Source organism: Castor canadensis, chromosome 4 (assembly GCF_047511655.1).
Source record: "Castor canadensis chromosome 4, mCasCan1.hap1v2, whole genome shotgun sequence".
Classification (NCBI taxonomy): domain Eukaryota; kingdom Metazoa; phylum Chordata; class Mammalia; order Rodentia; family Castoridae; genus Castor; species Castor canadensis.
The window spans coordinates 174,860,635-174,882,231 of NC_133389.1; the positions used below are offsets into that span (position 1 = coordinate 174,860,635).

General features: G+C 35.3%; 1 protein-coding gene and 1 pseudogene across 9 annotated transcripts in view; both read right to left on the reverse strand.

Moving 5' to 3' along the window:
• Sphkap (SPHK1 interactor, AKAP domain containing) overlaps positions 1 to 21,597 on the reverse strand; it is a 157,327-nt gene that overhangs the window by 126,778 nt on the left and 8,952 nt on the right. The window lies entirely within an intron of this gene.
• On the reverse strand, positions 8,189 to 8,318 carry LOC141422754 (U1 spliceosomal RNA; annotated as a pseudogene).

Sequence of the window (21,597 nt, forward strand, 5' to 3'; positions counted from 1 at the left end):
AGAAGCATTGCCTTGGGCTATTGTGGTTACCTAACATTGCTTCCTGCAAAGCATTGGTACAGTACCTGCTCAGGGAGACACTCAATATTAAACAGAAATGATACCATACTTACTGCTCCTCAGTCTCCTTATTAAGTTTCATCACATTTTGATAAGAAAATGTAATATATGCAGACTTTTTCAATAAACACATACATAAATAAATGCACTTATTTTAGTGACATTTCTCTATTTTTCCCCAAGACAAGGGTTTCCAAAATATACACAATAAAATCTTTCGTATTCATTCTTGACAACTACCGTGAAGTTATAAAATGAAGAATAATGAAAATTTTTTGAAATCCTGGAGAACACAAGAAAATTCATTTAATTATCCTAAGACTGTAAGGATGTAGACTGCTCAGGCACACAGCTTTTGTATCCAGCAATGTGAGATGATATTGAGATAATTAAAGCAAGAACTAAAGTTTACAGAACACCAGTTTGACAATGGTGAAAATCTGAATTAAAAGTATTTCTAGAAGAAAATGGTTGTATTGTTAAAATGTTACTTTAATTGACAAGAAAATAATATTTCAATAAATGTGTAGGAATTATCTTCCTAAGGTATCTTGTATATGTATGTATGTAAAATATGTATGCATGTATGTATGTATATATCTGGGGGGGCAGTACTGGTGCTTGAACTCAAGGCCTCACACTTGTTAGGCAAGGTGCGCTACCACTTGAGCCACTCCACCAGCCTCTGTATGTCTTCTTAATTTGCTTGGCAAATCCTTTCATTCAGAAATCCTGGAAGTTAGGCTTCATAGGAATCGTTGTTTTACTTAACAAGAGCAACACATCATGCAACTAAATTGAGGAAAAGCTGGTGCAAAGAAGAAAGAAGGTGGGAGCTTGGCTTGATTCATGCAGGAAGTAAAAGAGGAAAGATACAAAATGTGTTTGGGAAGAACATTGCCACACACTGATGTATCTAGTGATTTTCATCTAGAGTGTAGATTTTAAATCTTTGTTGATAAGAAAGTAAAAGAATGAATTTTTGATCTCTCAAATTAGGAAAATTGTTATATTATATCATTGATAAAAAGAGTATGTATTTTCCATGCTGCTCTGGGAGTATAAATCCATGACTTTCTGGAAAACCACTTGGCCAACCTTTTACTCCTCTTATCCATGCATGTCTGTTACCTATCAATGCCTTTTACTAGGAATCCATTTTACGGGCTAGATAACAAAATAAGCATGTATGTACTGAGATATTCAATTTAATATCAATTGAAAAAAGCCCTGAGAATTAAAAGTCAGGCATTAGTGGCTCACACCTGTGATCCTAGCTACTTGGGAGGTTGAGATGGGGAGAATTGCAGTTTGAAATCAGCCCTGTCAAAATGTTTGCTGGACCCATTTCAACCAATAGCTGGGTTACATAGAACTGTCATCCCAAGCTAAAAGGGAGGGTGAAATCAGGGAAATCGTGTTCCGGACCAGTCCCAAGGGAAAAAAGTTTGTGTGACCCCATATCAATGGATGTAGTGGTGCACATATGTAATACAAGCTTGAAAATAGTCAGATTGTAGTCCAAGCTGTGGCCTGGGCTAAAAGCAAGACTCCACCTCCAAAACAACCAGAACAAAAAGGGCTAGAGGTGTGGCTCAAGCACCAGAGAGCAACTGCCTAGAGGTGCAAAGCCCCGAGTTCAAACCTCAGCGCTATTAAAAAAAAAAAGAGAGAGAGAAAAAAAAAAAAAAACCTTTTGCAGGAGACAAGCAAAAAAGTCCTTGCCGTGGACAACAAAGCCCTACCTGCCTAGACTTCTGCCATTTCTGTGACTGTGTCTGTTTCGCCTTCTTCCTTTCTCTCTTTACTCTGGCCACCGTGGACTTCCTGTTATTCCTACCACAGGCCAGACACAACTGCTGTCTTAGAGCTTCCCTGGGTGGTATCTCTGCTGGAATGCACTTTCCTGGAGGTGCACACACCTTGATTCTTACTTCCTTTGGGTCTTTCTTAGACACCACATTTTCATTGAGGCTTCTTTCCTGACCACTGTCTCTACAGTCGCCACCTAGGCTTCACTACCTCTGGGCTGTAAGCCACTCCTACCATACTCTCTTTTTGTCAGTATCTGTATGATTTCCAACATTCCTGTGTTTATATTTTCTTACGTCCCTCTTCCTTTACAGGTTATAAACTCCATGAATGCAATCATCTTTGTTGACTTTTCATGATGCATTCCTCATCCAGGAATAATGTCTGATATAGTAGTAAATATTCATTGAATCAATTAGTTAATTAAAGCATAAATGTATACACAGTTTCAAGTACATAGAAATGTGAAAATGTTAACAGCAGTTACTGTAGGATAATTGGATTATTTGTGGCATTTTCTTTTTTGTCCCTTTTTATATTTTCTGCACATTTACCATATATTATTTTGTGGCTGGAGAATGTTCTCTTTTTTAAAATACATGACAGGACGCTTTTTGGAAATCTAGTGCTTATGAAGGAATTTGGAAATGCAAAATTCTTTTGTATAATTCTAATGAATTCCCTGATTATTACATAATCTTTTCCCTTCAAAATCAAATGAAATTTGCAACCTTAACATATCAGTTACTGCTTTAGTGACAAGTTCTAGTGGATTCCACCAAAGGAAGGAGACAATTCAGCTGGCACAGTGAAAGTGCACTGATGTGGTTGGTAGAAGTGACAAAACTAACAAGGCCAGCAGATCCGGCTTTAAGCCAAAGGTAACTTCCCACTCCAAAAGCATCAATGTGACCTGAGAAGAATCCTTTATCACAGGTAACTGTCTATGAGTCCACCTGTTGCCCACTTCATCTCTCGGAGGGATGAAACTTCCAACTATGAAATTGTTTCATAGTTGTCTGTGTAGATAACTAAGGGAATGAATTGAACTTTGGCAATTTTGTGGAGTACTTCACTGGCTCTGGATAATGAAACTTAGATCAGGATCTGAAGCTCTTGGATGCTGCTGGATGGAATTTCTGGCACAGTATAAAACAGTATCATACCATAAATCGAGGTTCCTTCAAAAGGAGACTCTCCTGATACATGAGAACAGCCAAAACTAATGGCTTTTTCGCCCTTAACTGGCTTAATGCACTCAAGAACGTTATGGAGCTCTTTATTGGGTACATTAGCAAATTAAAAAAATATTCAAAGCCTGAGGAAGATTTTCAGGAAGCAGTAAAACAACTCTCAGCGTGTTGGAATGGAATTGAAGAACAGTCCTTTAAAAAAATGTTTGGGAGATAAACTTGGCTGGGTAGTCCCACTCAAGACATTTTGGCATGTATATTAGTATTTAGTAATTTGCTGTGCAAAATGGAGTTACTATTATTACAGCTATAGATTATTTCCACACAGTTCAAGGTGACTCAATTCCCTAGTTAGCAATGTATTTTCATTTTATAACTTTAAAATATACAGCTTGTTAAATGCCAAAAATTATAAATAAAAGCATAACACATTTTAAATAGAGGTAGTATTCCATCAAAAACAGCAATGGGATTATAAATAGAACCTATTGGCCTACACAATATTTAAATATTTTAAATTAGCTGCCAGCCCTTAAAAATTGAAAGGGTGTACCTACAAAAAGACTCTGAATTTTTGTCTCCTCTGGAAAAAAACAGTAAGTTGGGTTACACTGGGCAGTATTATGTAATCTTGGGACTGATCTAGAGCATTTTTTTATAAACCTATTACACTCATTTTCAAGTATTGATCTGGAAAATATTTACTTGTGTGACCCCCCCAGGTGACAAACATTCCAGACACATTTTTCATCTCAAATTTTTGTCTCCCAGATTTTTTTCATTTATGTTTTTGCTTTTTGTATTAGAAAAGTTCTTTGTTTTCCTTTTTTGGAAGCTATTCTTTGTTTAGAGCTGTTTTCATTATGCAGCAAATTTAAGAGGAAATTATGGAAAGTTCCAGGTTCCCCCTTCCCCCTCAAAACAGAGCTTCACCCCCTATCAATGTCATCCCCCAAAATGTTACCTTTGTTACAACTGGTAAACCTACACTGACAAATCATTATCACCCCAAATCCACAGGCTACAGAAGGGTTCATGTTTTGTGTTGGATATTCTATGGGTTTGAAAAAATGGATAAATGACATGTACCTTCATTATAGTCTTACACAGGGCATTTTCACTGCCCTAAATATTCTTTAAATTGTTTCTACCCAGCCCTCCACCTGCCCTAAGATTTTTAGAATTGTATAGGGATACCATGAGTTAATTTTGCTCTCATATTATATTTTAATTTACATTGCATTTTGAGATAAAGCACTTTGTAGCATAATTCTAGTGGTGATTGAAGAGGTCTTTTTTCTCATTATTGAAGAGTTTCATGACCTATCCAAAAGCTACTTGTATAGCTAGCAAATAATTGGACTTTTTTTTCCTCTTGTAGAAAACATCACTAAATATCACAAGTAAGAAAGTGTACCATTATCTATAGATGTTAACATGTCAATCTCCATTTTAAAACCCATGTGTTTCTCATATTTAAAGAAGAGGTTTTGCAATTTAAGTGAGATTTAATGATATTGTCATATTTTAGTTTTTCCTTTATTATTTAATTGCTGGGATGTAAAGAATATCTGATTCACTATTGACGCCCATAAAAGACTTAGTCCAATGCCCACCTTACTGCCGTGACATCAATTATGACATTACTTTAAAAATCTTGTGATTTATCTTTAAGTAAATCAGATGATAAAAGTGGTCTTTTACTTTTAATTTCAGGCTTTTAACTGTGAGAGTATATTTTCCTAAAATGCAAGGGTTAGTAAACTTATAAGATAGGCAGAAACAATCCACAGACAGTATGAGTAGAACCTTCATATTTGTCTTTTTAATCAAAATGAAACACATATAAGTTATAATTGCAACAGTTGAAACCAACAGAATCAATTAAGCAATGTATAACAATATCCACACATTAAAAATATGCCATGAGAGGATTGGCATTTAATATAAACATGTCAAAATTTAAACAATTCTTGTGCCATCAGGTTTAATGAAAATATTACCATGGACTGGAAGCCTGAAGACTTGATTTGGTCTCCAGATGCAGTCATTTTCATTAGTTTGACTTTGGGGAAGTTACTTAATCTCTCTGAGCCTTGGGTTCCTTGTCTGTTAAATGAGACAAATACTATTCACTTTATAAGACTTACTATTTGTTTTCTTTTTTTTTTTGCAGTACTAGGGGTTGTATTTAGGGCCTTGTACTTTCTAGGCAGGCACTCTACTACTTGAGTCCCTCTGTCAGTCCAAGCTTTAAGCTACTGAAGGGAAAGATTCTCAGTGAGTAGTAATAAAGACACTGTATTGAACACCTGCTTTGCCCCAGTCATTGGAGCAAAAGTTTGCTGCTTCAAATCCTTATGGATCACAGCAGAGAAGGTACTCTTCACCTGTTTTATTCATGAGGATACTGAGATTCAGAAGCTTAGCAACTGCTCAGTTACAGTTACTCAGAAGGCTTCGTTTGGGGTCTAAGCCTAACCTGTCCCAAATCTGTGTTCTTTCCTGGACACCCTTATGTCTTCACACGCTAACACTTGCTTTGTCACCTGCTATCTATGCACTTTTCTTCAGGGTCCTCCCATTTTATTTGAACACTGCAGTTCGGTGGGGGAGGGGTTGGAATGAGGACATCACTCAATGACTGCCTCAGGTTGGATGATTACACCTGTTGGGGGAAGAGGGCTACTTGGGTCATTGATAGGTGCCACCAAACACAATGGCAGGCATAGAGTTCCATGAATGCAATAGAAAACCATCCTGTTTTTATGTTTTAAGGGATGAAGAAAGCTCTGCTTAAGTAAAAAAATTTCTGTCACCTGTTTAATCTTGATATTGAAATCTGTATGAAGGTCTTGCAGTCATTTAAGCTAGAAGAAGATAGCAGGACATGAAGAGATAGGACACAGAAAGGGTCAGATGTGACAATAAGGCAAAGTTAGGGTGCACAGCATGTTTTGCACATTGGCAATGGTATTATAATCCAGGAAGCCTGGAAGATCAGGGTCAAAACCTTAGGGTTGACATCTCAGGGAGTTCTTGGGATGCTGGAATGAAAGAGGAGGCCCTAATTATGACTTGGCAGTATAATCCCCTGGACCCCAGGCCCTATAACCAACTTGGATTCCTAGAAGTGTCTCCTGGCAGTCAGGGCAGCAGAGATGTAGGCAGGTGAATTTGGTTCAACTACCCACATGGCTGATGGAGAGGACTACACCCATCATAAAGAAGTTACAAACACCAGCAGATTTGGAGAGGGAGCAAGGGAGAAGAGGGTAGGCAAAGAGAAATAGAAGTTTTAGTGCCACTTAAGGGAAAAGACTGTCTTTAAAAACGAATGAAAGTAACTAAATGGTGAGGTTGTAACAATTTTTTAAAAACAGGAAAAGGTTCAGAGATTACAGACATTTTTCAGGTGGCATCTGTCTTGAATTTTGCTGGGTTTATGTTTCTTACTGAGCTTCTCACATTTCATGCATCAAAAGGTAATTTGCATTTTGTAGATAAGAATTTCAGGAACTTCCAACTTGTTTTATGCATATCTAAACACATTTCGTGTTTTAAGCGTATACTGTTTGAACAGACCTCTGTAGACATTTGTTCAGGCTTCTTTGAATGCTTTGTATCTAAGGTAAGGAATGTTCTACTCTCCTCTTCAATGCAAATCAGTAGAGTATATTACCTCAAATCTGAAAGGTTATAAAGTAATTATAATGAAAAATCATACTACCTCTGTCTATTATCTATCTATCATCTATCACCTACCTGTCTAAGCAAAAAGTGAAAAGGAAGCAGTCTCTTAAATAATCTTTGGATTTCCTTTCCTGGTAGTCACTGGCAAATCATTAGAATACAAAAAAATTTTACTGTGTAAATAAAGCTACCAGAAAAGAACTAAGGCAGTAGCCAGAAACATCAAGGCAGGAAATACCTGGTGTGAAGGACAGACAGTAACATCGGGTGTGAATGAGCAACCATCCATCCATGTCACATGAGACCTCCGATCTAAACCATACACTAAGGTCTGTAATTCTTGTGTAAAGGTATTGTCCATTTTCTTTAGGTTTACTCTTAGAAAATTCACATTTATTGATACCATGTAAGTGGCTTCTTTTTTCAAGTTTCACTTGATTGTTACTCATGTAAAAATACAGTTTATGAAAGTGTTTTCATTTATATTCATAAACATGATAAATTTGTTTACTACATCTAAAATAAGTAACTGCAGATTATTTTGGATTTTCTAGATATACAAATAAATTGCAAATGCTGAGTTTTAGTCTCTTTTTTCCTACATATTTTGTTTCTTTGTTTCTCATTACTGCCTCATGGCTTGGCTAACACCTCAAGGAAGTGCTGAGTAGGGTACTGCAAAAATCCTTAAAAGTTAGGGCTGTAGGTGTGGCTCAAGTGGTAGATCACCTGCTTAGCAAGTGAATAGTCCTGGGTTAAACCCCAGTATCACAAAAAACAAAACAAAACAAACAAAAAAACCCTTAAAAGGAGACTACTGTGTACTGTATTTGCTGTAGGTTTTTTGTACATACTGTTTATTAAGTTAAGAAAGTTCTTGTTATTTTTCTTTTTTATTTTCTAGTCCTTTTATTCTATAAACTGTGAAAAGTTGTTACACTTATCAAATGCCTTTCTAGATTTGTTGGGTAAGGCATATTTTTCCCATTAGTTTATTAATTTGATTGATTACAATAAATGATTTTGTTGAACTAGTCTTGCAGTTATTTTTCTTTTTTATTTTCTGGGAGTTTGTGTTCTACTGGAATTCTCTATCTAGTATTAGGTGGAACTTCCCAGAAAAGCTGTATGGGAATAGAACTTCTCCCATGGAAGGTTTTTGATCACAAAATCAAATTTTTAATATTCAGCTATAATTCATGGCTTCCAGTTCCTCTTGAGTTACTTTGGGAAGTTATGCTTTTACTCAAAATTGTTCATTTTACCAAAACCTCTTTTTTGTGCATTGATACAATATTTCATAATATTATTGTTATTTTATCTGTACTATCTGTAGTGGTGTTCACTTTTTTCATTTCTATAATTGTTTTTGATACAGCTACCAAATTAAGTACATCAGGGATTTATTAATTTGCTTTGCCTTTCTTTTTTTTTTTTAATTCAGGGAGTTCCCTGCATTTGGGGAAACTGCAGGGGTCAGCACATCCAGAGTGCAATGGGTGAGCCTCACCTGGGAAAACCACCTTCGCAATCATGGTATCTCCCTTGCCAGGTAAGTATATGCTTTGCCTTTCTAAGAACCAATTTTTCATTAGTATTCCTCTTCAGTCTGTCTAATTTCTATTTTATTAATTTCTGATCTTATTAGTTCTCTTTTTTCATTTCTTTGAGGTTATTTTCTTGCTCTTTTTAATGTTTACTATACTCACTATATCTTTTTATCCCATTAAAAAATAGGTACCTCTAATGCTACACATTTTTCTCTTAAAGTGGCTTTACCTGGATTCTATAAATGAAGAACTATGGCATGTTTTATTATCCTTATTCTAACCACTCTTACTTCTGCAGTAGTTTTGAGGATCCATGTGGATTTAAATTTTGATTTATATGGAAGATTTTAATTTATGTTTGCATCATTGGTGTCTAATTGAAATGCATTGTGGACATACAACACATTCTGCATGATCTTAACCTTTGATCTTTATGTTTAAAATTACTTTATAAAACAGTATGGGTGACCCATTTTTGTAAATGTTATATGAATTCTGTAGTTTGGGGTTGTAATATTCTATAAAGTACAAAAAAGTAAATTGGTTGTGATATTCAGATATTATAAGTTCACCTTGATTTCTTTGGCTAAGTTCATCTTTTAGTTCTGTCCATTCTTTTTGCCATTTTAATTTCAAGGCAAAGTTGCTGGGTGAATACAAATATTATTATTTTCTTATACTTTATAATTTTAAAACTAAAGAACATTATTTATATTGTTTACACAAACAACATTTACTTAGACTTAGTAGATAATTAAAACACTTTCTCACCGTATTTCTTTTTGTACTTCGGATCTCATATCTGGACTTTTCTGCTTGAAGTAAATCTTCTATAATTTCATTTTGTAAGAAGTCATGCTCTCAGTTTCTGTTTACAGGAAAATGTCTTTATTCTTGCAAGGTATTTTCACTGGGCATAAATTTCTAAGCTGGCAATTGTTTTTCCTTTGATATCTTAGAGGTATCATTTTGTTATCCTTGGAATCCCATTGCTGCTTCTATGAAATTAGCTATCCATCTAATTACTGTTTTTTAAGGTGTAGCATCATTTTTTCTGACTGACTTTTACTTATTTATTTTTTGTAGTGAAAATGATAATAAAGTTTATTAGGAGAGGAATATACTTTCAATAGACCAAATGTGGTCTAGAGTGAGAACAAGAACGACATTTTCTCTGCTTTTTAAAGGTTTTCTATTACTTTTGTGGTCTGATGAGACTTAGCTGATAATTCCTTATTATGTTTTCAACTATTCAGTTCTTTTTGTAAATTGAAAATATTTTGTTACCAATTTTAGTCATTTTCAGCAAGAGGCTTGATAAATAACTTCATTATACTACTAAAACTAAACTCATAGGCATTTAAAAGTTAGTTGATAGTGTTGGGAGGATACACACAGAATGACAATAGTACCTGTGGAATTTAAGTTTGAGAAAAGTGTGGGTAGGATAAGAGAGATCTACTAATATATATGAACACAGAAGACCAAACTAGGACGATTGACTGAACAGCTCTTCATAAAGAATTAGAAGTAGTTGGATAGAGAAGTGAACAGATAATTTTTTGCCCTGAAGATGCCTAGTCATTTCACACCATAGCAACAAAATGACAAGATAGTAATATTTATTGTGTAGGCCAAGTAGACCCTGTCAGAAATGCTTGAGACCTGAAGCTTTTTGACTTTTGGTTGTTTTGGGTTGTAGAATATTTGCATACACATAAAGAGACATCTTGGTGGTGGTATCCAAGTCTAAACACGAGTCTTATGTGTTTCATATATATCTTCACATTTAGCCTGAAAGTAACTTTGCACACTAGTTTTTAGATAGTGACCTGTCAGATGTGATCAGGTGTGCAATTGTCTCCTTGCAGTGTCATGTCAGTGCTCAAAGAGTTTTGAATTTTGAAGTATTTGGAGTTTCAGACTTTTGGATGAGGGATATTCAACCTGATCGTCACTCTTCACAAGTTCAATAAAATTATCTTAATTTTAAAATGAAGATTACAAATAAGGTGAACACATAACTTACATTTCTCAATGTGAACCTGATTTCACATAGTTTCTGAACTGTATTTCAAAAACAAATATTTGACGGAGTACATATCCTGATGTTTAGTTGAACATTATGTCCATCTTATACACGTGGCACACAAGCTCTTTCTGGAAAGCAGACATGCGTTCAAGGAAAGCTGATTGTTATACAATATATGAAAATGCCCAGGCAGAGAAAATATGATATATGAATTTACTGATGATCTTAATTTGGGGTTAAAAGTTCAATATAATAATGCTCTGTCATTGAATTTGTAGATTTAATTTTGCAGAACAAGCTCAGGTTAGGATTTTACAAACAGAATGCAGACAGGATGCATACTGCTCTACGAAAGGTCTAAGCTGTTTTCTACAGAAAGCAATTCTCATCCGGATAGGAGTTGAGTAACATAATTCATTATGTTAGAGAGGAAAGCAGAGTGGTCAATCCTTCTATGACCCTTCACTTGAGTTTGATCTAAAAGGCAACTTAAAAGTAAGTAAGTACAATTAATACGCATCAATGAAAATGATCAATCTTTAGAATGAGATGCAGTAGTGGAGGAGAAAAGCATCCTCTTTCTCTTTTCACATAAATTCACCCAACTAAAAATAAATAAGTACATTAATTCATTAATGAAAAGACAGACGAAGTACAGATCATCATTTAAACCCTAAGCTCTAATGCTTAAATACATTGAGCGTATGAAGGGGGCAGGGTATCGGTATTTTCTACTTCGTGACAAGAAGCATGTGAATAAATTAACAATTTTAAACACTCTCCACTTATTAAAAGTATTGGGCAGATTTCATAGCATTCTTTTAAAGGTTTAATATTTGAGGAAAATGTAGCCAAAAATTAATAAACTTTTTCATTTGGGCAGCATTTCATAAATTGAGATAATCAATATTGATGACTAAACCTTCACACAATTTTGGAATAAACTGTTTTAAAGCTGACTACACCTTTTATTATTTAACTCTCCTTAAACTTTCAGGTTTTAAAAATAGTATAACATCATTCCTCCTTTTTGTGGAAGTTTATTCTTGATTGCAAGTGCATTTTCCAGTTACCACTAAGTATCCTCAAGGTGTTCAGTTGTATTTTTCCTTACAAGTGCGTGTCAATTATTGTGAGTTCACTGGCATAGTTTTTTAAATTGTGTTTGTGCCTCATTACACTTCCTTCAGAAGTTGAAATAAAGGCCCAAAGATGGAACCAGCACCTATCTCTGAGGTCAGCAATGCATAACTTTCTTCACTCATTCAGCAGTAGCCATTTCTAACGATAAAAACCGGAGGAGTTAGAGTCCTTCGTTTTTGTTTTTATTTTTTTATGGTACGGAGGATTGAGCTCAGGACTCAGGACCTCCTGCTGGCTAGGCAAGAGCTCTACCACTTGAGTAATTGACCCAGTCCTTTTGCTTTTGGTTTGTTTTTCAGATAGGGTCTCACTTTATTTGGAGGAGGGGGGCCTGGATGAGAATTCAATCCTTGTACCTTGATCTCCTGAATAGCTGGAATTACAGGCATATACGACTGAGCCTGGCCTGGTCTTTTGCTTTCTAAATGTAGATAGTGAGAATAAAGTAACTGGAACACAGGATTTTACATGGCTTTTGTGTCCTGTATGAGTCATATTAACACAAGAAAGGTACTCACTTAAAAGACCCTCAAATACATAGATATAAATGGATAGTTCAGGTTTTATAACTCCATAAGATTCCCAGAGTCAAGGTTCAAGAAACCTTGACTTGTTCTTGGAAACTGCATTCCATCTTTTCCAGGTGAAGCAGGGCATGGAATTTTACTGAGACTGAACAGATAGGTGTGTTTCCTCATTATTAGGACAATATGGCCATTGACACAGCAGGTTTTTGCTGTTGCCTCATTAGATACCACTGTGACAAGTGAAATGAGAGCAGAAAGTGGGCAAATCCAGCTACAGCAATTATGTAGAGACTTGCATACTGCTCAGTACCTTAAAACAGTTGTTCTCTTATTTATAAAAGGGTTGAGAGTGCTATAAACATAATTCTGAGAGAAATCCTATAAATGTAATGTTTACTGTTAATTATAGTAACAAACAGGCAGTAAAGATTCCATGTGACACAGGCAGGTGGGGCAAAACAAAGTCTCTGAATTTAGGATCCATGGTTCTTTGCTTCTTAGGGAGGAAGTAAGCAGGTCATCAGCTTATTAGCCAGCTCCTAGGTAGAGTGGAATTGGATGTGTCCTACATAGAAGATCAGCGTGGTGAGAAATGTCTTCCCTTGAGAAGTATTATTTAAGCTAAAATGTGCCAACTAAGAGCACAAGATTTTTTTTTTCTCAAGACCTACTTTGAGATAAGATCACCAATTTGTATGTCTACTTTTGCAGTGTCTACAAAGTAAATTTTCAAAGAACCTAATATATATGTTTCAAATGTAGCTACATTCCTATTGTGAGAACTAGAAACAGGAACTGCTACAGTTTGGGCTGTTAGTGTCCCCAAAAGGCTCATGTGTTTAAAGGCTTGGGTTTCAGAAAGGTGCAATTGAAAGGTGATGGAACCCTTAAGAGTGGGGCCTAGTGGAAGGTATTTTGGTCATTGGGGTGTGCCCTTGAAGTGAACTGTGGGATTCCTGTCTTTCCCTTTCTCTCTGTCACTTCTCAGTCATGAGGTGAGCAGTTTTGTTCCACGGCATGTTTCACCGTGATGTGGCACCACCACCTGAAAGCAATGGTTACAAGCAATTATGGAAAGAAACACCTAAAGCTATGAGTTCAAATAAACCCTTCCTCTCTATAAGCTGATCATCTTGGGTATATTTTGTTATACCATTAGAAAGCTGATTAACAACAGGAACCAGGAAGAAGCTTTATTTATATTAAGGTTCTGTTGGATACTATTTGATAGCTTGAATTGCTCAATTCTTCTCTACTGTAGATGGAACAAAGTTTATTGCTTCAACCAGAATTACAAATTTAGGGGACAGTAGTAGTAATCATGGTTACATGTCCTAGACATTCATGTCCCTGGTTCAGATTTACTTCTGAGCTTCTAATTTTCTAAGATAAAGTCTTCTGGAGACTATACAAACATTGAATTTTTCCTGAGTCATCCAATCAAAATGAGATTCTTTCTAACAATTTTAAGTTCTATTAGCCAATTTATAAGCATAACAAGCAGATAGAACATAACCTTTCTAAGCAACTGTAAAATCACATAGAAATCTGTGTTCACATTTGGTCTTTTATTCTTTCAACAAAGAATAAAATGGCAACTGAGAATCATGCATTGTGCAAGGTGGTAAAGATTCTGCAGTCAATAAAGCAGACAATAATCCCAGTCTTCATGAGTTTAGATGGTATTAGATAAGGCAGACAAAAAAGTAACATATGAAAGTAAATACATATGAGATAAGGAGAACACCATTAGAATTGTTGTAATAAAGTAAATATTTGCACATAGGTTGCTTAGTTTTCTTTGCACATGAATAAGGAGAATCAGGTCAAGATACATTCAGAGGTAGTGCAGTCATTTTGCTAACGTCACACAAGTGATTGAATATGATCTTAAACCCAAGTTTTTCAATGCCATGCCTTAGCTTTTTTCATTAGAAGCTCTATCTATACAGCCCAAAAGTACATTGAATGTTTCCAAACAGCTGTGCATTGAATATCATAGAAAGACAATATGCAAATTGTCCGAGATTGAATATATGCCTGAATAGTTCAGGGTTCTCCAGTCATAGCCTCAAACCAAACCAACCAATCAACTAACCAAACAAAGAAGCAATACTCCGTTGGTGAGGAGAGAATGAAGCAGCTGGATAATTGGAAATAGAACACATGTGAGTCTCATTTTCTTGTTTTTTTTTAAATAGTAATTGCTTTCAGAGGAATTCCATTTTCCTCAGCAGAGGCTCTTTTGTTGCTTCGAACTACAACTGTACAAGATATACAAGGGGTAGCACATGAATGTGATTGTTTTAGAATTGCTGAGAAAACCTTCATTGGAGAGTCTTAGAAATAAAGACCAAGAAAATAAACACTGAACCATTTTCACAGATTATTTAGATGGCCATAGAAAGGAATTAGTTACTTTGTCTAGGTTGAATAGTATGATTTTTAAAATGAAAAGAAAGTCACCAAGAAAATAAGGCATTAAGTTTTAAATACTTAGTGTCTGTTTTGTTTTTAAATTAAGTCATAGTTATGTAGCCTGCTGCATGTGCACAAGACCAGTGGAGAAATGGCAGGGGCACAACAGCTTGTCAAATGTAGAGAAGCCACGTTCAGCAGAATGGACAGCATACTAACAGACTCATTTCTTCCATGACTGTGTACTGAACAAAGCAACAGGGAAAACGGAGTGATTACCTTGTGAATTTAATCACCACTGCTGTTCAGTGTTGACCATTCACTCAACAACTACTGTTATCCAAACTATCTACTTTGTTCTTTACCTGTTTTCCTCTTTTTCAGGGCTCAGAGGAATACGTCAAAATAAAACATACACATGTAAGATAATTATGATTAGAATTAATTTCTTTTCTCAGCATTATCTCTGGAATTTTATTCCTTAGAATAGGGCCAAAAGACTAATCTCACCCAGCTCCAGTCTGGAGGTGGATAAAGTAGCCAGGAGAGAGAAGAACTAGAGGCAAATTTTAAGATAGAGCTGAAGGAATACAGAAGGTCATTTGTCTGAATGGCTCTGTTCTTTTGTCAATTCCATATTGTGAAACAAGGTCTCAACTGGAAAGTAAGAAAAACGGTAATAAATTGAAATTCAGTAAGCATAGAATTAGGAGCGAGGAAAGGAAATCTGTTCTAACTTCACCAATTTATCCCAGAGAGATCTTATCTCTGATACATCCAGTGTAGACTCACAGTCTCACTCCAGACCTCTCTCTTGAGTATCAGAATTGAATACTCACCAGGCTGCTGGATGTCTACATGCATTTGCTCTCCATCTATCTCAAATTCAGTCTACGTCTACCCGATTTAGGAGTTTTCAGCTCAGTTTATAGCATTAAAAATAAACTCAAATTATCTAAACTGAATCAAACTTTCATTCAACTTTGAATCCTTTTCCCCTTACTCTTAATTATTTAATCAGGGATAGTGTGGCACACATGCATCATTTATTGATAAACTAACTTGATTTTGAAAGGTAAAAGGAGATAGGAAGAGTGTAGAAGTTGGTAGGAACCATAACGAGAGGGAAACCAGCCTTTCTTTGAGCCAATGCCAGGAGGAGGTAGCAAAACTAAAAAGACTGGCTCTTTGTACCCAGACAGGAGTTAAGCTATCAAACTCTAGGCTTCCTGTATGAAACACGTCCTGCTGTCCCACTTTTAAAGTGAGCGGGGAGCAGTTGTGTGCTGAGTATCAGAAGCTGTGATGTCGAACTGGTGGTCACAGATAGATACTACCTGTGTTGTATAGTAAGGTTTGGATTTAGGCATAACCCTAGAAAGGGAACTAGAGTCCCTTTAGTTACAGAGATTATTAAGTCAATTGAGCTACAGACTCAGAGACCCAGTAAGAGAGATGGAGATAGGTAGACAGAGGAAGAGAGAGATTTTTAAGAACACACAGGAAATTTTATTTATTGAACACTTAGCAAATGTTAGGGGAAACTTTTAAAATTTAATCCATCATCTTCATTGCCCATAATATATGATGCAGCCTAAGATAGCTAAGTGACCATTCCCCTCCTCCCAGTCACATTTACACATTTTTGATCTCTCTGTCTCTCTCTTTCTCTCTCTCTCTCAAAACCACCCTTCCTCCCTCTCACCTTTTCCCTCTCTCCTCTCCCTATCACCATGAGCTGCTGCATAGACAACTATATTTATCTGTCGAGTTCACAGAAGGTCAACATGGGTGTTTGCAGGTATGAGCACCATTGTGGCTATTGTGATCTTCCTTGCTATGTACAATGGGAGCATAGTAATATTTCAACAAATATAAGGATGAATGTCTCTGGATGTTTCTCTGTCTTCATGACATTTGCCCAACATGTTGAGTGTTTGTTTCCCGATGTTCTTGTGCATCTTGAAATTAGAAATATGACTACAGTGTCTTGTTAATGACATTTGCAAGTTTTGAAATATCCTCTTCTGGTCATCCTGTATCTTAGCCCTCTATTCCTCTCCTACCTCTGTCTCTACCCGCAAGTGTTGTGCTACTGAAATTATAATTAATAACTTCAGTTTTGATAATAGCGCCTGTTTATGGAGCATGCATTATATGCCAGGTACTAGGCTTTGTCCTCCACAGGGATTATCTCAACTAGGGTTTTCATATAGGTCAAACTTAAGAAACTTTCATTGTATCACATTGTTTTCAGAATGCAGAATTACTGATTCCCAAGGCTTGAACTATTCTGGCACCAAACTTTCAGGCCTCATTTGTCAATCCTCTCTTCCACATTTCCTGCGTGGCAGTCACTAACATGCAGCTGTGTGAGCCTCCATTGCTCTCTTGCCCCATGACTCTTCCAACTGCTGCTCCAGCTGCCAGAGCTTTCTCAAAAGCCCTTCCTTGCCTCTTCCACTTAAGTGTTGTTCACTGACCATGTTCCTTTCCCTTCATGCTTCCTTACAGCAGGTGCTAATTTGCTGTCTACCCACCAGTGCTATCGTCTAACTAACAACCTTTTCACCCTCTCATACTGAAGTTCTCCGACAATGGGGATGACCCATTGTATTTATTAAGCTGACCTTTAGTAAAGGGTAAACAAACATAGGTACTGAATAAATAAATGAATGAATGAATTCCCTTTTTCTGAGGCTTTTCTCTACTTTACACTTGACCTCAACTCTTTATTAAGAAGGTTGTTTCTGCAGAAGCATTTTCTTGTCAGCCTCAGAGGCATGTGAAGATCACTATAAAGATCAACAACTCCTAAGATGTAATTTATCTCCCCAAGGTCATGGTCACTACAGTATCAAAGACCCACTGCACAGCTTTAACCTAATTTATCTACTTTCTGTCTTTTAAACTTTGAATATTATGGTCCTATGGAAAGAGACGATAAGGGGATAAACATTTACTGTTTATCTAGAACACTGTTTGATGTTTTCAAACATTCAAATGACTACCTATGAATTAAAAATAGAACAATATATACATTTAATTCACAGATATAGTTTCTATATATGATAGGGAATGAGTAAGTAATGGAGGGGCTAATTTGATTAAAGCATGACATGTATAGGCATGAAGTATCAAGGTGAAACCCCCTTGGACTATCAATATAACTTTAAAAAATGAAAGACAGAAGGGAAAAACAGATATTTTCTTAGGATGGGTACCAGTTATGCTCACCTATGGGTAGGTGGGCATAAGGAAAGGGTGAATGAGAGTGAATATAGTGGCTGTATTTTGTATTCATACATGAAAATAGAAGAATGAAACCTATTGAAATTGTTCTCATACAGGGAGAACTGGGAAAAGGGAGAACAATGTACGGGGTAAGTCTAACTAGGATATATTGTAAACACATATGTAAATATCACAATGTATCCCTTGTACAAATATTATATGCCAGTAAACAGAACAAAGAAAAAAACAGAATAATAATTATTACACATTTGGGAAATACAAAGACCTCTGCAATCTTAACTACAGTGGAGAATTTCTCAGAGGATGAAAAAATTCAATTTGAAATACTTGATCATACCTGAATTGCTCAGTTACATAATTCATTCATCTGTAGATAATGCTTGTGAAAAATGTAGATTTTCATAACTGCCATTTTCTGACAAAAATCTGGCAAACTCAGTGACTAAAAATTGTCCCCCCAAAAATCAAGTGTCCTTGTTGTTTATAAGCTTGTCTCGGCAGTTGTGGTTGTATAAGAAAGTAAACATTTTATTAACGAATGGACAGACTGCTTAGCAATTATTCTCCAGTAAGGATTCCTCCTGCTTACTTTGAGTGTCTGTCTGTCCATCAGATCAATATCTTTGGTGGCTGTTGCCTATTGATAATTTAAGAGGTCGTGAGTTTTATTTAAATAAAATGCTAGTCAGATGAAATGAAAAATATTGCAGCAGATGAAGGGTTTCAGAAAGAAAAAGAACACAATGTTGGAAAAACTCTTTAATCACCTGTCAAGCTGTCATCAAATAAGAGTCTGGCAGGGTAAGATTAGATAATATTGAAAGAAGACAAAGTCAATCAGGACTGCTATGACAGAGACTTCCCACAAGAGACACATTTGAAACTCAAAGAATGAAAGGAAGTGCTGGTAAAATTGATGAGGATGTGGAGTGTAGTTACAGGTTTGACACTGCTTCTGATCTTGTAGTACAAAATGTCATATTACTGTACATTTTTGATGGGAAAACTATGTTCTTCCAATCTAATTTCACCTAATTTATTATTTGCTCATTATGTAATTCACAATTTAATTTACTTTTTAAATGTTGATAACATGAGCTACTATTCATTTTATTATTTCAAAAAACAAAGTTCCAAAGATACTAATTTTGCTTACTATTTAATGACACTTAGACTTCTTTATAGAGAATTTAGTTTTAATGCCTTTTTCCGGTTCAATTTATTATCATTTTGAAGATCACATTCATATTACTAAGGTTTATTCTCTTTTTTCAAATAAGAAAGTAACCCTTCACTTTTATTTACTTTTCTCATTCTAAGTCATCCATACCAGTCCCATATAATCTTCCAGGTTAAAACTTGGATCAGAAATCCATCTTTTCTGCATATTTCTTTATATATACTCTTAGCCATCCTATGGAAAAGTATTTTGGACTTAGGAGAAACACAGAGGAAAATGTTGCCATTAATAATGTGCATACATTCCTTCTTCCACATGAACAATTACTGTGACCTACAAGGGCTAAATGTTATTAAGTTTATGATAAAAGCTTTCCTGAATAACACATTCTATGGATATTGAATCTCCTCCTTGCACACTTCTTTCATACTGATTCATGCAGTGGAACTAGAGCTCATTTTCTAAACTACGTGATTCCTGTGAAGTCACCCACATTTCCCTCACCTTTGCAAGTGAGGAAGAATAATGCTGTTTTAGCAGAATGCTAGGTCAGATCACTGACCTGTTGATAATTACATAACTGAAGTGAATGCACCTTTTACATTGCTATTTTGAAGCACTTTTGATTCATTTAGAAGAAAATTAAAGTGAAAATTAAAAATCTTTAGGTTATACTAAATGCATGAGTCAGTGATGAGCATATCAAATTGAGCCAATATTTTGCTTAGAGAACAATGACTTTGATTGGTTCTTTATTTTTATATGAACTTTATTTTTTATCTAAACTTCTTAGATAAATTATTTGTATAAAGTAAGTGGAAGAACTGACTATTCAAACTGAAAGCAAATAGTAAGAATACTCACAGGCCTAGTCTGTTAAAAGCCTCTTCCTATATTATTTTTATATTTGTGTTTCAATATTACAGATTTGTAGGAAGAAAGAAATTAAACGTGCTGTTTAACTTATGTTAATACTGAAGTATAAAGAAAGAAAATATTTTTTAAAATTTTGGAAGCAACAGAATATATTTTGAAGTTTCTGTTATGTTATTTAATGCATTTTAATATCAGAAAAATACACTAAAATGTAAAGTGTATAAATGGAAAAAAGGTATTTTAGACATCAATCTACTTGATATGAATTCATATCCATTACATATTCAAATATATTTAAAATGCCAGATTCTAGCCACTAGGCCAACAGACGATGACATTTCACATATATTTAAAATAAATATATTTTATTATATTTAATGAATAATTCAGACAAGTATCCCTCAAAAGTTTAGCATTCTAAAATAGTTGGTTTTTCTCTGGTGCACTAACAATTTTAAAGAAACTAGTTGCAAATTTTTAAGTAGACTTCTATTATTGAAGAAAGTGCAATTAAATATGAATGGGTCATTATTTTATTTAAGATCTAATTTTCCACAGATCAATTCCTCTAGTGCACAGAAAAATTGTTATTTTCCATTGCTTATGTAGAGAATGATTGATTGGGTGATTGATTTAGTGATGGGTATTCCATCTTGTTTCATTAAGAATTTATAACTGCTAACAGAAAAGATATATACAATAAAATTATAAAAAAATTAAATCTCAGGGCTAGGGAAAATTGAAATTGCCACAAGCAATCAATATAATGATTAAACAACACAGATATTCAAATCATAAACAACTTCTACACTTGTTATGCCTGAGCACTGAATTTATTTCTGGGAATTCTGAAAGGTTAAGTGAAATGCTGACATAAGCATGCATGTGGTTGTCATTTTTCTCACAGAAAAGTAAAGAAGGGATTTAGACATGACTTCTAGATATGCTGAAGTATACTGAAAATTCCAAGAGCTTCTGACTATGTTTTGGAGATTATTATTGTTGTTGATGGTGTTATTTTAAACAACACAATGCAGTAGAAAGTATAATCATGCACTCAGGGCTTAATTACAGTTCTAACTCAAAATGTTTTAACAATTCACGTAAGTTTTCTTGAGTTTAGCTTCTCCATTGTAATGGGCGAGATGAGCTTTTTCGAAGGCTTTTGCAGTTCAAATATCTCATGTGTGATGGGTTTTCATTTCTCCAGCACAGACTAGCCCTTGACACTTCAAAAGTCATATTTAAAGGTGGATTTCTCCTTTGGGAAAAATTGCTTAAAGTTAGGAGTTACCTGTCAATCACATCAGATGCTACTTAGAATCAAATATAAGAAAGACTGATCAGTTTGATTACTTTGAAAGAAACACTCAGAAAATGAAAAGAAAAACTAGTGTCAAGACTGTGCTAGGCAGGTTTCCTTCCATTCTTCTGTCTACAGCTGCAGCTGCCCCCATGTGCATAGGCACTCATGCACTGATCATACTCTCTGCAGAATCTTAAAAGTGTCAGAGTACGCCTGCTCAATAAATGCTGTCTGGTGATTAACTCTTTAATCTTCCTCTTGCTCAAGTTGGCATACTACCAAATCCAGCATTCTGTTGACCACTATGCAGTAAAGCTGCATCATCTCATGTTATTATGTATCTTGAAAAGTGAGTCAAATCACAATACTTGCTATATATTTTATCCAGGAGAAGAGCAAGTTCATTCCTGCCCTATGTTTAGGAACATGGTGCTATTCACAAAATTTGAGCACCACCAATGACCAATGTAATAAGCATCTGCCAAAGAGTGAATTCCGTAGTCACCTTGATCTGGCTTTGTGTCCTTGAATAGTCTTTGGGAATTGTTTCAG